General features: G+C 30.9%; 1 long non-coding RNA gene across 1 annotated transcript; it reads right to left on the bottom strand.

The window, feature by feature from the left end:
* Positions 1-3,363: 3,363 nt before the first annotated feature.
* Positions 3,364-16,441, bottom strand: LOC120357048. The gene is made up of 2 exons (XR_005574236.1): positions 7,163-16,441; positions 3,364-7,019 (listed from the first exon to the last, which is right to left on the bottom strand). It is a non-coding gene; the product is annotated as an uncharacterized LOC120357048 (long non-coding RNA).
* Positions 16,442-17,604: the final 1,163 nt, after the last annotated feature.

The following is a 17,604-nucleotide window of genomic DNA, read 5'->3' as shown; positions in this document are numbered from 1 at the left end:
AATAAAAGGATTAAGTATATGAATCAACGCGGAAATTACAGGTGCGTAATGATTTAATCAGTTAACATTGTGCAATTAAATTAAAATAATTAATTGATACATAAAATTTTCGGCATTATGTTAATGTTCGCCTTTTTACAATCAACAATGTGTCAATAATCGCTTTCTTCTGGACGCGTTTCGACTTGTTTTCAACATACACATAAAATTTGTGGATAACTAACGGAATGCGAAAATGCGGCTGCCCGCGACTGGCATCATATATGCATTTATAGATAAAATAGCACCCACTCAATCTAAGTTGGTTGACCAGATGGATTAATTAATAAAAAATAGTATTAGTTTTTTTTTTAATTAAATTAGGATTTACATATAATTATTTATTATACCTAATGAAAAACTCGTTATTTTAGAGTTGTTACATATAATACATATATCTAATATATTACGAGCGTACCATAATATTGTCGGTGTTATAATATATCATGTCGACAGTTTCGTTGAGCAAACTGTGGTTATAACTTTGTCGGATGCTACCTCGGACTTAAGACCTCGCAACAGTAGTACAAACAGACGCGATTGTTTCGCCTGTTTGTGTTACTTTTGCGAGGTATCAAGTCAACTCCGTGAGGTCGCAGTATTATCTGTATTTTTCACTGATTTGTAAAGTCAAATTAATCAAAATTTATCTGTATTATCTGTATTTTTCACTGATTTGTAAAGTCAAATTAATCAAAATTTACAACACTTAAGCGATTACGATTTCTTTGTTTGGAAAAGAATCTTTTGCATTTTTAATTAAACATTAATTTAAAGGCTACACATATCTAGGTAAATTAAAAAATTCAAAGAAAAAAAAGAAAAAAAATTGTATAACCGAAAATCGATGATTGAATGTGAGTATGAAAAAAAATTTATGTCATTGATAACTTCACCTAAATCTGTAAAAACGTGTTTTTCTTTAAATTTTTGAAATTTTTGATATTTTGAAATGGTAATCAATGTACCTCGAAAACTAATTAATCGATTAAGCCGCTGAAATTTTCCACAAAAGTATTCTTCGTTTTTTATAACAGGATTTTTTGCGAACGTTATAGATCATTTTTTATAAATTCAGAAAGTTGTAGTAAATTTGATTAAGCTGCAACTTATAGTGATATAAAATTATTGGATGTCGGATGCAACTTTAGAATTGGTCAGAGAACGGGAAAAATTGGCTGCATCACGAAAGAGTATAGAAACATAGATTAAAACAAAATCACAAAATTACAGCGGTTAAACCGGTTAATCAAATGCGCCTGCAAAAAGGACACGAACACCTACATTGCGAAGATTTGTCAAGAATTTGAAGAACACACCAATGAAAACTAGTTATCAGAGCTAACACAGGAAGGTGCGGTATCTCACAAGAAAATTTAAACCTAAAACTGAATTAAGGATTCCTTAGGAAGAATAATTATAAATGCGGTGAAAATCGCCAAAATCTAGAGGGATTACTGTTGTGATCTCTATGATGACACACATCTCCTTCAACTGCAAATACCGCATTGGATCAAGATAAGCTGGAACCGGATATTCTCAGATCAGAGTTGACAGAGCCATAAAAAGGAGCAATGGAAAAGCTCTTAGCATGGATAGCATATATTACAGACGAAACCATCAAAGCTATGGGTCCCATCGGACATGAAGTTCTTTACCACCTAGAATATGGATTTCAGGAAAATGGTCTAAAGAATGGTGTCACTCGGTTTTCATTCCACTTCACAAAACAGGCAATATAGCTCTGATTGTGGCAACTATAGAACAATAGCTTTGATATTACATGCCAGCAAGATATTGCGCACAGTATAATCAACAAGAAACTCGAAAGGCATTTATATTCATCCACAAATATCTGATGCACAATTTGGTGACGCACATTCCTGGAAAGGGAACTCGAGAACAAATATTAAATATTTGTTAGGTAATTAAGAAAGTCAGGGAATTCAATCTAAAGGTCTACCTTTGCTTCATTGATTATAAAAAGGTCTTTGACAAAGTGAGATGGGAGAGACTTTGAGAGGCATTCTCGGATTTCGGAACATTATCGCATCTCATACAACTTATTACAAATTTGTATGAATCCAATTCGATAAGAGTATGCATCAACAAAATCTTGTCAACTGAATACGAAACAAAAGCTGGTGTTAAATAAGGATACACGATATATATTATCTCCCATTCTCAAGTCCTTGACTGTTAGAAAGGTGGAATAGCACGAATCAACAACCTGAGGTACATTGATGATACCTTAATTCTCAGAAGAGAAGCATCCTACAAAAATTGGAGGAAGAGAGCAGAAAGTACGACTTAAAAATCATCTTCAAGACCAAGATGATGATCATTGATCGTGCAATAATCTATCGCTCATCAAAAGCATCGCTGGATTCGAAGTGGTAGATAGATTTGAGTACACTTGGACTCTATTATAACCAATTAAGGACAATATGAAATGACGACAAACGACAATGGCCAAAATATAACATCCTTGCAAATTTAACAAAGATCTTATATGACAACAATATCTCTAGATTTACTAACAATTAATAAGTGAAGACTAGTCAATCCATTAATCTTCCTTATTGCAACATACGTCTCAGAAACATAGACAATGAAGAAAACTAACTAATGCAGGGTAGACGTATTTGATGTGGTGTTATAGGAAAATGCTCCGTATCCCCTGGACTGCTCACACGAATGCGTAAATTCTAGAAAAAATTTAACATCGAAAGGAGTCTGTCTACTAATATAAAGAAATGAATGTTAACATTTTTTGACCACATAGCTAGATAAAACGTAGGAAAACTGATGCTATGAAAAAACTGGAGGAAAAGGTTGAGGGTCATCGTTCGTGGAGACGTTTGTCGACGTTCGCCGACGCGACGGACAGATCAGGCAAGTCAACTCATCGGTCGCGGATTCTCTGCACATGGCCTAGCCAGGACCAGGAAAAAAGGAAAATAACCACCGAAGACGTCATTTGATGTCACCTCATTTTCACAAGGAGCTAAGGATCGAGGAAGAGACACTGTAGTACGAATTATAGGTGGACATTAAAGTCGTACACTAATTTAATCTAAGCGTAAAAATGATCATATAGGTATAACATATTTTTTTTATGTTGTATTATGAACACGTTAAAGCAATCAAACACAAAACATAAAGGTATAACATATCTTTATGTTTTATATTTAATTGCTTTACGTGTTTCTCATTAATGCGTTCAAGCAAAGTCGCTATAAGATTTTGTACTAAAAGTTCACATCTATATTAAGATGGCTATCATATTTTTGGGAAAAAATCGATGGCTACATCAAAAACTAATTTTGTTTATCTTTTTTAGGAAACAGTTTTTTTTTGTTCCAAATAATATACAAAATTACAATGGTTATACAGTAGAAACTATTGTAGAAAAATCATATCACGAACATTAGTGTCATGTTTTTAATTGTAGGAATTTTGTAATAAAAATTACAGAAATTATAGATAAAAATATATACTTTTAGATGTATACAATAATATTTACTTAAAATTAATTTTTATGAAAGAAAAAAATTTCTCAAAGTTCTCCCTAATTTTTTTGTCCTAGGTGAGGTACTCTTTTAAGAGATAAAAAATAAAATTTGCCCAATATTATTTGTAAAATGTTAATTATTTTGGACACTAATTTCCTTTGAATATAATATTTGTATGTTTGTGTTTCAGATTGATAATAATGTTACAATTCCGCTGCTGTGCATCTTGTGGTGGGTGAGTCTTAATTAATTTTTATTTTAATTTTGAGGTAATAAATTTTATAAACATTATATCACATATAAGAGTGGTTCATCTCAAATGATAAAGCAAATATCTCGAAAAATAGAGCAGACGCGAAAGAAGCTTCAGACAAAAGTTATATATTCTAGAAGGAGATAAACAATGGCAAATTAATTTTCGATAAAATTGATGTTTTAAAGTTACTGCCATTTTCTAAAATGGAAATAAAATAAAAAAGTTTATATAATCTTTTATACATAATATGATTGGTCTAGTTATTCTGCATATAAAAATATTAGAATTATTAAAAAGTCAATAAAATTTTTTGAGATGTTTGCTTATGTTATTTAAAATAGGCCATCTTGTATATATTATATGTATATGTAATTTGTATCAGATATAAGAATAGAATTCGATTTTATGTATCAAGCGTAACAGAAAAGCATTTGAAGAATCAGAGAATGTATATACATATATAAAATATAAATATTAAAATATACACATACATCAAAATATACGGTATAAAATACTGCAAAGAATTAGAAGTCCTTTCCTAATAATTATTAAGTATTTACAAAGTTAAATTGCCATGGTAATGTATATATATATATATATATATATATATAACATTACAATATATTACTATACTTATCCTTGTTAACTACTAGTGCTATTACAATATCTAAAAAATTAAAATTTTAAATTTTATATTGAGATTATAGGTAAATATATTTTTCATGTAGATATCTACATATTATTTTAAAATATAAAATAACAAATTTTGTTTATTTAAGTATCTTCTTAGCCTTTGTAAAATCTTCAAACTTTATTTCTTCTTCTTGAACTCATAAAGATGGTTTGGTAAGAAAATAGATGTGAACCTAATCACATAGCATTTTATTGCCTTAACTAATAACTGGTTTTAACAACAAAAACATTTTTTGAAAAAAATTGATATCCATATTTCTCGTAATAATTATAAGAGACTATAAAAGATATTGTAAAAATATAGAACACAAAAGTTTATTCGATATTTTATGGCATACAATAATGTGATAAATTAAAAAAAGTTTTTAACTCCGTTTAATTTAGAAATTTTTTTGTAAAATTGCTCGATAATAATCAAATATAAAATGCGGAAGAGAAGCGATATAATTACAAGCAATATCTAGATGGTGTAGTTTTTTTAAACAATTTATTCTCCTTCACTATTATTAGAGCCCATATCAATGCGAGACAACACTCAACTTTTAACAATAAAGTTATTATTCTTTTGTATAGTTTGTTCGTTGTCTGTCCACGTGTGAAAATATTGATAAGTTTATCGATCAGTGGCAAGAATTTCGTCTGGTCCATATGCATTTGAAATAATAGTCAATTATTTCCACTATCTGATGACTAATAATAAGTATTGTCGAAACGTACTAGTGCAATATTAAAGGAAAATAAATTGTTTACAGAAAACTACACCATCTAGTTGTTGCTTGTAATTTGGCCGCTTTCCTTCTACATTTACTTCTACATTTCCCTTCTACATTTACTTAACTTTTACTTTCGTGTTGCTTCATCCACAGAATCATTATATCCTGATAATTCCAAAGAATAACAAATAATATATATCTTTAACAAATAATTGTTATAATAACTTGTATTAATATAATAATTATGTAATAATAATTCTATAACATTCAATTTTTACATGTCTTTTTATACGGGGCTTCCACTCATCTTCGTGATGGTTTCCAGCGTCGAAGCGTGATGTATCATGGAAGCCCCATGATAGTCGCTGTCACACGCACAAGAGTGTTATTTCTAATCTTGTGCAGTGGCCAGCAGCTGCATTGGGGTCCAATATATTGCCCCGTATTTCATCTTACGGTATTCTAGTCAGTTCCGCTCAATTGGACTAACATGGTCCACGTGCCTAGACTTGTACGAGATGTTTCGCGCAATTCGTACATTATCCTTGATATATCCTTTATGAAGAAACGCGGAGACACAAAATAGCTAATAAATGACTACCTTCGCTCTATCGGCAATAATGTTCAAATAGAGAAAATCACACTTTTAACTAACATTATGACCTACATTTGTTAAATAAACGGTAAAGCAGACAAGATTTCCAAGATTTATTATTTGTTATAACTTTAGTTTTCATGTAAATGTCTTTTTATAATCTTTGAGAAATAATAAAATGTGTTTCATATTCTTCTTTATGAACGAAATAATTTAGAATTTGGTTAATGTATTGTATTTTAGTTTTTACTTGATACATATAATTCGTACTTCAATATATAAAGTTATGTATCTTCCAGAAAATCATCGAAACACAATCATTTTTAATAAAATTGGATAAATGCGGACTTGTATAATAAATTCCTTCGTGTATCTAAACAGATATAGGTCATTTAAAATATTTGAATAGATATCTTATTGTAATATATGTATAATAACACCATTATAGCTAGACATTTTCGATTTGGCATTTGACACGTTTGAGACCTTTCGATCTTATTTAAGGTCAGTTTAAACTGTCATTCTCGTCATCATGTGTAACCGTCAGAAAGATTAAGGCATAATAGTCAAGGATACATATAAGAGTTACGGATGAATAAATGAAATATATGAAAGTGCAACTATTTTTGCAATAACGTTAAAATACTTTTCTTCTTCTATCACATCCATTTACAATTTCGATAAGTAAGAAAATAGTCTTCTAAAAATGATTTCTAATTATTTATGTTGCTTACAAAACATTTTAAATTAATATTTAATTTAAATTTATTAATATATAAAACTGGTATACATAAAAATATTAAGTATTATACATATATTCGGGTTAATTTTTCATTGGTTTGACTTTTCCCGTGTATACAACGGTATGTTCGAATTTCAAGAATGAGTACGAAAGAAAGTACTTTCGACCAGATTTAAAAGCAAGTAATACGGTACACAGAATATCAATGAAAAACGCGTTTCCGCGATAAAAGTAAGCTGTGGGGACTGGACATCTGGCGATTCTATAGGCCGATAGGACAGTTTCACTCAAATATAAAATTTATCACATTCGATCTTTTTAACCGTGCACGGCTGTACGATAGACCTACTGCCGTCTGCGGAGCGTTACGTTAAAAACTATTCTCCATCATTTAATGCCACCCCGTTAGGAAAGTCGATCTACTTGCTGTTTGGCGATGTCGGCAAAAATTATCGACACCACGATGCTAAAAATAATTTCCGGCTGTTAATATCGAATCACACGAGGTCAGCCTTAAAGAACGAAGAGGTGGTTCGCTTGAATTGCTAAGTTGCGTAGGCTAATTTTGCAAAGCTACGTGTTCACCGAGCGTAAATGTAATTTACTCACATATTCTAAAGACGACATATATTGGAGCTTCCTAAATTAAAATAATTTGAGCAATTTTTAAGTATTCTTCGTTGAGATCGAAGATCGAAATAGAAACATTGTAGAATCTGAAACAGATTCTCAAATCGATGACTAGAATTCGTAGAACGACCTAGGTTGCGTTCCAATATTCACTGCCACCAGTAAAAATCTATAGTTCATGTTACATATATGATAGATTTTCTGAATGAATATTGGAACACATCCATAGATCTATGGCACCAGCTGATGTATGACGCGTTGCTCTACTCATCATCGTATTTTTATTCACTTGGTGACATGTGGATATCCTCCTCGTCGGAAGGTGTCGTAGGTAATATTTTCCAAAGTAATTCTTGGCGACCCGGCGGTGTGCTGTAGTTGAAATATATTCTTCAGGTTGCGAAGTCGACGAAAGAGGACAGAAATCGTGGAACTTTAAAAATTGCACTATCGGAGGATTCCCCTCGGGGTAGCCGTGATGCTAACTACTCCGCGAGGGGGGTGTTTCACGCGAAAGTCGATCGGAAAACGCTCGCATTTCTTCCGTCCACCATCGGTCGAGCACAACTGCCGATACCTTCCCAGTTCACCCTTGGTTATATAGCGCGACACCACGTGGTCATTTAATCCATCGACCAATGGTAGAGTGACTTTAGACGAGAGGGGCCAATGGACGTTCTGCTTTAAGGCTGCAAGACACGTGTTTCTTTGGAAATAAGGGCACAGAAATTACGGACAAAATCGTATTTGCCTTGCTGAAGTTGGCCGATCGAATGGCAGCGGTCTACCCATACATCCGATCATCGTCTTTGCCCTCAATCTTGACGAATCGTACCTATCGAGTTATTTCTCGAAATATTTAAAGCGAGGAAATTATCTTTGTCTGTCACTAAAGACATTGCTTTCTTAAAAACTGTCGGATATGTTCATAGTGGTTACACACAAGGGAAAAGTATTTGATATTTGTAGTGATAATTGAATGTTAAAAATAATTATGATTGGAAGCATTATTTTTATAGTTAATACTGCTATAATGTCAGTAATAATATAACATACAATGTCTCATACAGTATCGAATATTCCAGCAATGTTGCAGTAATATTTTCAATGTTTGTGCAATATTACTGAAATCTTTTGTGCTGTATGGGATGTTACACTGACAAAAAAAGTTGCAATTATTATAATTTAAATATAGTTGGTACTCAAAATAAAAAGTTTATATAATTTACATTTATTTTTAGTATCAACTATATTTACGTTACAGTAATTGCAGCCATAGCACACTGTATATTATTAACTATAATTATTTTAACAATCAAAAATAGTCACAAATACCAAATACTTTTCCTCTCAATATACCTTTGTATACATATTACAATCGCGATTTCAATTTCTCAGACTTCATGTACATTTCACGGAGAAACATTCTAATTGTTTGCTAATTAAGAACCGGTTCGTCTTCAGGACAGAATACTTTCTCATTGCGAAAGGGACTTGGATCCATATGCTTTTATTTCAAGGACAATCGCGTCGTACTTTTGTTGATTGCGTAAAGCTCTCCTATGAACTTACGTAAGAGTTTAGGCTCTGACCTGGTCACGCTGTCGTTTGTCACAGCCAGTGGTAGCTGGTGGTGCTGGTAGTGGTGGTGGTATTTAATGATATTGTGAAGAGGTGAATCCCTAAAACGTACCCCACATACATACCGACGTGAAGCAAGTACTCCGTTCGGTAAATAGTGGGATCCGGCATTAGGTTGACCTAATTTGTGCAACTTTTAGCGCGTTCTCGCGTTCGTGAAGATCATCACGCGACGATATTTTCGTAGACAGCGCCGATGATTTTGTGCTACATGGTGGTCCTTCGGGACCAAACTCTGTCTTTCGCTTTTGTTTACGTAATTTCGCTATGTTTACGTTTTTCATGCTTACACATTACAAAATGAGTACAACGCTTTTACGACATGCATTGTACAAATAGCACGTGGTAAGAGTGTTGTACTCATTTTGTGTGCAGACAATAAGCGATTATTTAACTGTCATTAATTATAAATTTTTCTGATGTTATTTTACTGAGTCATATCAGCGGTTTATACAATATTAGCTTTATTTCCTATTTTCTACATAAACGTACGTTCGATTATCAATACAAATATAATGCAGAAAGAAATTGCAAGCATTGCACTTAGTGAAAAAACCATGCACGGAAAGAACGGTTTTGCTAAAATATCTAAAAATTTGGATCAGATACAGATTCAGATACAGATCTGAAAATAATTTTTTGGGCCATGAAAATATTTATGTAAAACGCTTAAGCATGATGATAAAGTTGCAAAAAGTTTTGACATTCTAACAATCAGTTTAAACACCCTACATAATTGTTTTGATAGACTGACAATATTATTTTTAGATCTGTACTGAGTTTAGATACTTTAACAAAATCATTCTTTTTGTGTATACTACAAACCTTTTGCTTTATGCTTATATAATAACATATCATTTTACGTGCATTTTAAATTATTATCGTGCTATACAATTATATTATAAATTGCGAGTTTGCTGACTTTGCGCAAGAAATGTTTATTAACGCGTACGTGCACGGAAAGAACAATTTTGCTGAAATACTAATCTAAAAATAATTATGTTGTACCGTTTAAAAAATTGTGTGGGATGTTTAACGTGGTTGCTAGAATGTTAAAACTGTTTGCAGCGTCATTATCACGCTTGGGCGTCCTACGAAATTATTTTGTTGTCTCAACATAAAATTATTTTCTGATCTGTCTCTAGCTAGGTTTTTAAATGCTGCAGTAAATTTGTTCTTCCCGCGTGTCATTATTAAGTTAAGATTTGAATAAAACTCAAACATATTGTTATCAGTCGACATAATGGGATTTCCCACAAAAACCAAATAAGTTCGGAAAGTTAAATTTTCAAGATAAAACTTCTCTTCAAATCCTTTATCTTGTAAATATGATAATTTTTATTTGAACATATAGTATTATAGGTGTAAGAACAAAGTTTTAGACTTTGATTAACATTTTAAAGATCGCTTTTTAAAAATCTAGAAAAACCTCTGGATTTGTTTATCGCGCAATTTTTATTTGCTACTTATTTATATGTATATTTTCCGTTTTCTGTTTGATTTCTGTCGGGACAAAATTGTTCGCAATGTGACGCTATTTATAGAGAACGAATTCTCACCATAACACAGACTTTTTCGAAAAACGGCTTGCTTAGTTTTTGTAGGAAACGTTTTAATTATATAATATAATATTTTATAATTCTATAATACACGATAATGAGTAAATACTAATAAAGATTATACTAGAAATCTTGTCGTTTCGCGCGCAAGGTAATGAGATCAAGACCGCAAATTATCATCGGTATTTCATGAATCTTACAGTTAATACAGATCGCTACGTAATAGACGAAAATTTTCGTGAATCTGTACAGAGAGGTAGAATCTCCGTGGTCAGAAACGAACGCAAGGAACATCGATGCGAGGTAGAGACAGCAAGAGAGTTCGGCCGCTTTTGCTATATTCGGCGCGCAATAGGAGCATACTGCGCAGTTCTCGTTTAGGAAACGCAGTTGATAAAAATTTTGACGATTTTCATGACGAATAGATCGAAAATAAAATAAAATCCGAAAATACCTTCTACTTCTTATTTAATCAGTTTTTCTATAAAAAAATTATTATAAAAAATAGATATTTATATAAAAATCTTGAACCATTAAGCTCATCTCGTTTAATTTAATTCATTACGGCTTGCATGGAGCTAATTTAATTAGTGAAACGTGAGAACCATCTGTTGCACGATCTAATTACAATTTTCACATTTTAGAAAACGTAGGCCAGACGTAATTTGCGACATAATAATTTCAAACTTTTCTCTATTTTGACAGAATCGTCATTATCTTTAAAACTTAAACTTGACTTCAATTTTAGAGATAGAGAAAACGCACTCGATTAGCGAGCAAGATTTTGTCAGGACAGAGACGGACGAGACGCAATGAGGATAAAAAACATGATGGAAAACGAATGACTAGGACGCCGACTTTACGCCCTTGTGCACGTCAAAGGGGAACGTCGTGCGTCCTCCACGCGAAGGGGACACAACGTCGAGGTGAGAAAGGAACGTCGCGCGGGTAATACTAGCCGAGTAAGCTCCGGACACTTTTTAGGATTCACGGCTTAGCATCCCCCGGCTCCTTAGGCTTCACGTCTACCTGGTCCTGGCTGTTTGCCACGGACGACTCGCAAACTTGTGCCGTTATTCTACCACGATACAAACTTCTTGGCTTATGTCTTATTTGCTGCTCGCGTTACCCTGGATCGGAGTGATGTCGGCCCACGCGTTGCTAGCTGCCGTCGCTTTGCGACTCGACGATAATCCGCTATGCTACCACAGATTGTTCAGGATAGTCTGCTCAGATCGAATTTTGAAATTCTGCATACAGCTTAGTAATTAAGATGAGGATCTAAATGAGAATCGTTACGTCGAAGACGAACAAATTTTAATCTAAAAGAATGGTTTTGTGAATTGCATCGGGAAAAACATGTTCGGAATATGTAGTTCTAATAATGATTCTTTAGATATTAAATTCGAAATAGGTATAACTGTAATAACTGTTAACTATAAATTAGTAGAATAATTCATTGTTCATTGTGCATATTCGCAATCAATGTTCAAATTGCGATCTGAATAACCTACCTCGTGTCTCTACAAAATTTCATAACAGAAACATTGAAAATATAAAATTAAAATTATTAATGCATATTCAAACGGGTATGCATTCTTTTAATATTCAGATCTATCATTTTTGAAACTTATTCTTACATTTGACAAGAAAATCAGTGCTCACTGATTGTACTAAATGTGATTTACTGAAAGTTGCGTTCAATGTCGTAACTTTCAAAAAACAAAATTTTCTGACATTTTTGAAAGTGAAAAACATCAAATAGCTGTCTTTCTCACGAGGAATCATCTCACTGATATATACCGTGATTTACTAAACATTATATTTAATATCGTAATTTACAAAAAATAAAATCGTCTCATATGTTCTACAGAAACTCATTCTACTAAAATTTAAATCGTACGAACTTTAGGGCAGAATTTTTAAAACACTGTCGTTAAAAATCACAATTTATAAAATTATACAATATGAAATATTTGCACATTAAAATTTTACGTGGTGAAGATCATCAAATGATCGCCCTTTTCACGAGGAATGTATCAATACATTCTCATCAATATCTCACTGATTGTATTGTGATTTATTGAACATTGCATTTAATGTCATAACTTGCAAAAAGTGAAATCTCATATATTCTTCAAAAATTTATCACTAAAATTAAAGTCACACTTAAAAATTAAACTTTAGAGGAGAATTTTGGAAATTTTATTATTAAAATTAAAATCATGATTTTTATGAGACATGTGAATGTTTGTTCATTAAAATTTTACATTAAAGTAAAACAAAATTGTTAAATGACGGTTGTATATTTTATTTATTTAACATAGGAAACGATTCATTGGTATTACAACTTGTATCGCTTATTTGCTACAGCAACGACGTAACTTAAAAAACAAAATTTCTAGTTTTAAATCTTTAAAATTTTGTAATACTTTTAAACATGATTAATATAATAATTTGGTCTATTGATTGTAGAAGAATAAAAGTATAATTAGCTATTAATTCACTGTATTTAATTCTTTTTTTTTATAGACAATTAAAAAAATGACAGTTTTTTTAGTTATATCGTTGTTGTAGCAAATGAACAATGAATATGATGACAATTATTCATAATGATAAACAATTATATAAACGTTATAATGATTTAAAGCATACGTAGGATGCATTGTTTGCTCCATTCATTGTTTCAAAATTTTCAATTCCAATAATTCTGGAATCCTATTATTTTCTTACCACGATTGGCGAACATCCATCGTATAGTTGAATTCGTCGATTATATAAGCACCCACCTTAAGTTTATGTCATATTTCATCTTACAAATTTACAATGAAATAAGACAGAAACATAAGACGGTTTGCTTATGATATACTTTTTCCTTTAGTTTCGTCAGCTGTTGCCTCGTTGTCGGTTCCTCCTTTGAGTTTTAACATCCATTTTTTTTTATTTATAATGATAAATGATAGCCTCATCATGTTCGCAGTAGAAAATCATTAACCTTTTTGCTACAAGCGGTGTATACATATTTTTTAGTATGGATCGAGTAAAATTTCAAACAAATAATTATTTCAAACTTCTAATGATTTATTAATATCAAAATAATAAATTAGCACTATATATTGTAATTGTAAATCCATTTCTTTTACTTGTTGATAACTTAATTTTAAATAAAACTTTTTGCAGCTAAAAGGTTAATATTACTAAGAATCTAAATTTAAACAGCTCATTCATTGCTCAATCACGTATGTCCAAAGCTCAATATGGTGCTCTATAAAACATTTTCATTCATATTATCGACAATGCATTCTTTCTATCAACTATGTACATTGTAATATTTGTGTTAAGATTACTCGAACACACATCTTTGTAATATTTGGATAAATTTTTGGTATTGATCCCTGTGTCAACAAACATATTAATAGAACTACCCCGTTAAAGGCAAAACATGTAATATTGAAAAAAAATTGCAGAAAAAAATTTAAAGCGCATGCTATAAACGGCCTGAAAATATGTTATAAGTTCATCGACTATAAAAGTCATCAGTTATGTTAGCGTTAGATGACCTATTATGAATTATCGCACGAGAGTGAACAATATCGGACTGGGGACATTTACATTATCTATATGTAAAGTGTTATCTAATGTAACTTATAGAAGACGTAGGACGTAAGTAAAGCTCTTGTACCGTATATGCGGTCTTGCGTAACGAATTTATGACATTTCGCATATAGTCTGTAATGAACTTGCTTTCGTCAGACTCAATATTATTCGTTTATAGTTGCAAGACTTCTGCCATCAATTTTTCTATGTAACAGCTTTTAATCAAAATACGCAATCGAAAATCTCGATGAGTTAGAAAGCGATAAAACTGTTTTTTTAGTCAATAGATAAAAATTTCCATTTGAATAATGCATTATGTATTAATATAATTAATATATCGCAATATGTGATAATATACATAATATAACGAGTAAATAATACAACAATAAATAATACAACAAGAATCATTAATTATAACAGATTTGGTTCTCATTATCATCGAATTTTCTAAATCAAGCTACTCTGAATATACGGACTAGCAATTATTATTGAAATGTCGAAATAATTCAACGTACTTTTAGTAAACTTGCGCATGATTATAACGTGCTAAGCAGTATTGGAGAGCTAAATAGAGATTGGGCGAAAGAGACTGATTGTTGGATTGTCATGAGATACGGCTTGGAAAGAACATACTTATTTTGATGATCGCGTGTGTGCATAGGCATATAGACGACTATGTGCATGCGTAGGTACGAAGAGTTGCATAAGAAACCTTAAATCTGCACGAGGTAAACAGGATTAATCCCCGTCTTCCCTATGTGTGAAGCCTTGCCAATCTCATTGGCGTAGAAATCGTCTTCCGTTACGAGGCTAATATATTTTTTTTCTTTACGCTAATAGCGTTCGTTTTCCGCGTTCGACCTTGATGCTAAACATGCTAGCGTCGAGAAATCGCGACGCACCTTGAGACATTGATCGTTTAACCACGGAAGCAATGTTTTTTCTGTATAAATGTTTGTAAGTCTCATGTTACAATGATACAGAGAATCCACTGAACTATATTTCATTCGAGGCCTATTGTTAAATAACTTTCCAGGGAGTGAATTCTTTGTCAATTCTCTTTTTAAGATAATTAATAAAGAAATGTCAAAAGTTATACCAGAACTTACGCACATAAATGGAAAATTATAGGATACTTTTATAAAAGAACTTTTTTAGTAAATTTGGAGTCAGTTTTCTTATTTTAAGAGGTCAAAGTGTCGAAAACTTTTGAGTCGTAAATGATTGAGGAAGAACAAAGCGAGTCTTTTGTGAACTGAAACTTTAGGTAATTAAATATCAAAATTGCATTTTTCTATTAATTTCAGGGTGAAATGTTTTAATAACATTTAAATTTAATCTTAAAACGACACACTATTTATTTTACCACGGAAATGACATATTCAGTATAGCACAACCAACTTAAATTGCCTATAACTTTCATGAAAGTGATTATATTGCACTAAATTTTTTTTTAATTAAAACGCTAAACATTAAGGAACACAACGGTAATAAACAAATGTATATATATATATATATATTTAAAATTTTTAGTTTTTAACACTGCTTAAGAACGGCCCTTTGTCTTAATTTTTCCAACAACTGCAAATTTGTGAAAGAAAATGGTTTTTCAAAATTTGTTTATTCTTTGCAGTAATTTTCTTCATTAATAAAGATAGTGTATATAACAATTTTAGATTTAAAGAAAGCCTTAGCCAAAATTATTAGGCACCTACATCTATTCCATTTAACTAGAATTCTTTTTATCTGTATTATTTCATATTGATTATTAACATTATAAATTTAAAGGATTCTTGAAACAAAGAATAATTTACAGCTTAGCTTTCGTTTAAATCCTTCCAGTAAAAAATAATTAAGAAAAAATTTTCAGGATGACGAGGCAGGGGAGGGAGATGGAAATGCTAATTAATTGGCATCAAAATTATAAAATTGATTAGCAATTTAATTTCGTGATATTACATTTTTAGTTCTACTTAACAGCTACGATTAAAGTCCGCCAAAACATGCGGCGCGTTTGAGAGAACTTGTAAATGTATATAAATTCATCAAGAAATTATTATTAAGCACTAAGATCCGCCTTTGACTGGCAGAACCACGTTCTTAATTTAAATGTGCTGATACACTTCGCGGTTATAACGAGATGTCGATTATATTATATAAATAAGGTGTCTAATAATATTTTTGGAGCCAGTCATCTTTTCAAAATAAACTACATATTTGGATATAAACTTTTGATCGTTATTACTTTCAGGTTATTTGTTGATTAATATCTTTTGTATCGAAGAAAATAGATGCTATGCATGTTCAAATCTGCCAAATAAATTAACCAATCTTCAAAATTATAGAAATATCATCTTTCGAAAGAGACATTTGGGCATGAGTTATTAGATATTTTAGCTATGCAATATCAGCAAAAAGTTATCAAAATTTAAGAAATGCAGACTTCTAAGGGTTTATTTTTTAAACAATGATCTACATGTTAAAGCTGCCAAATAAATTAACCAATCTTCAAAATTATAGAAATATCATCTTTCGAAAGAGACATTTGGGCATGAGTTATTAGATATTTTAGCTATGCAATATCAGCAAAAAGTTATCAAAATTTAAGAAATGCAGACTTCTAAGGGTTTATTTTTTAAACAATTTATTTACTTTAAAGCTATAAATTTTGATTATCGTTAATTATTTTAATTAGAGATTTGTTGATTAGTCAAATTTAATTATACATTTTATATTAATACGAATGGTTTGGATTATATAAAAAAAATGATTATTTTTATATATATTTATCGACATTTATATGTATTTTACTGATCTTTCTTATAAAATAAAAAAGAAATATTGGGAGTTTGTTTTAACAAAATATTTGTATACGATTCAGCTGAAATAATATTTTCTAGATACTTAACTATAGGAAAATAATTATATGTAATTGTATTTCTTCAAACAAAAAAAAAGTTTTCTTTATATCTTTTGAATAATATAATAATATAATGCATATAATTACATATTTTACATAAAATGTAATTATATAATTACATAATAACATATTTTGAATTTATTCTTAACTGCAACGAATTTTAGAATAAATGCTAGAAAATTTAAAATAAAGTTATATTGTATATAATTGAATCAAGAATAATAATTTCTGCTTACAAACAATCCTAATAAACTTGGTTATCATTATTGAAAGGATAATATAAAAATATGGCGTGTTTATGAAGATCAGAATATAATTTTTTATAATAATATCCACAATATTTATTACAATGTGAAATTGCCATTCCTATTCCATGTTATGCGCAAAATGCTTGAACAAAATTGTAAATTTGTTAGGTTTGCATTGCAAACTACTTTGTAAATTTTAGGCCTACATGCGCGGAGATATGCGGTAACAAAGCATCTCATATTTCGGTAAATATTACAAGTTTCAAAAAAAATATTATATTAGCCTTTTCGTGACGTTTTATAGAATCTAATTTTCTAATTTTTGTTTCATACAGGAATTGAATATAACTGTTTACTGCCAAAAAGTTACGGAAAATGTAATTGTTTGAGAAATTCGGCAGGTTTCGGGATTTAAATTAATTTAACAATAGTTTTAAGTAATAATTAAACGGATTT

The sequence above is a fragment of the Solenopsis invicta genome, chromosome 3 (assembly GCF_016802725.1).
Source record: "Solenopsis invicta isolate M01_SB chromosome 3, UNIL_Sinv_3.0, whole genome shotgun sequence".
Classification (NCBI taxonomy): domain Eukaryota; kingdom Metazoa; phylum Arthropoda; class Insecta; order Hymenoptera; family Formicidae; genus Solenopsis; species Solenopsis invicta.
Note: the sequence above shows the minus strand (reverse complement) of the source record. Positions and strands in the feature narration are given on the sequence as shown.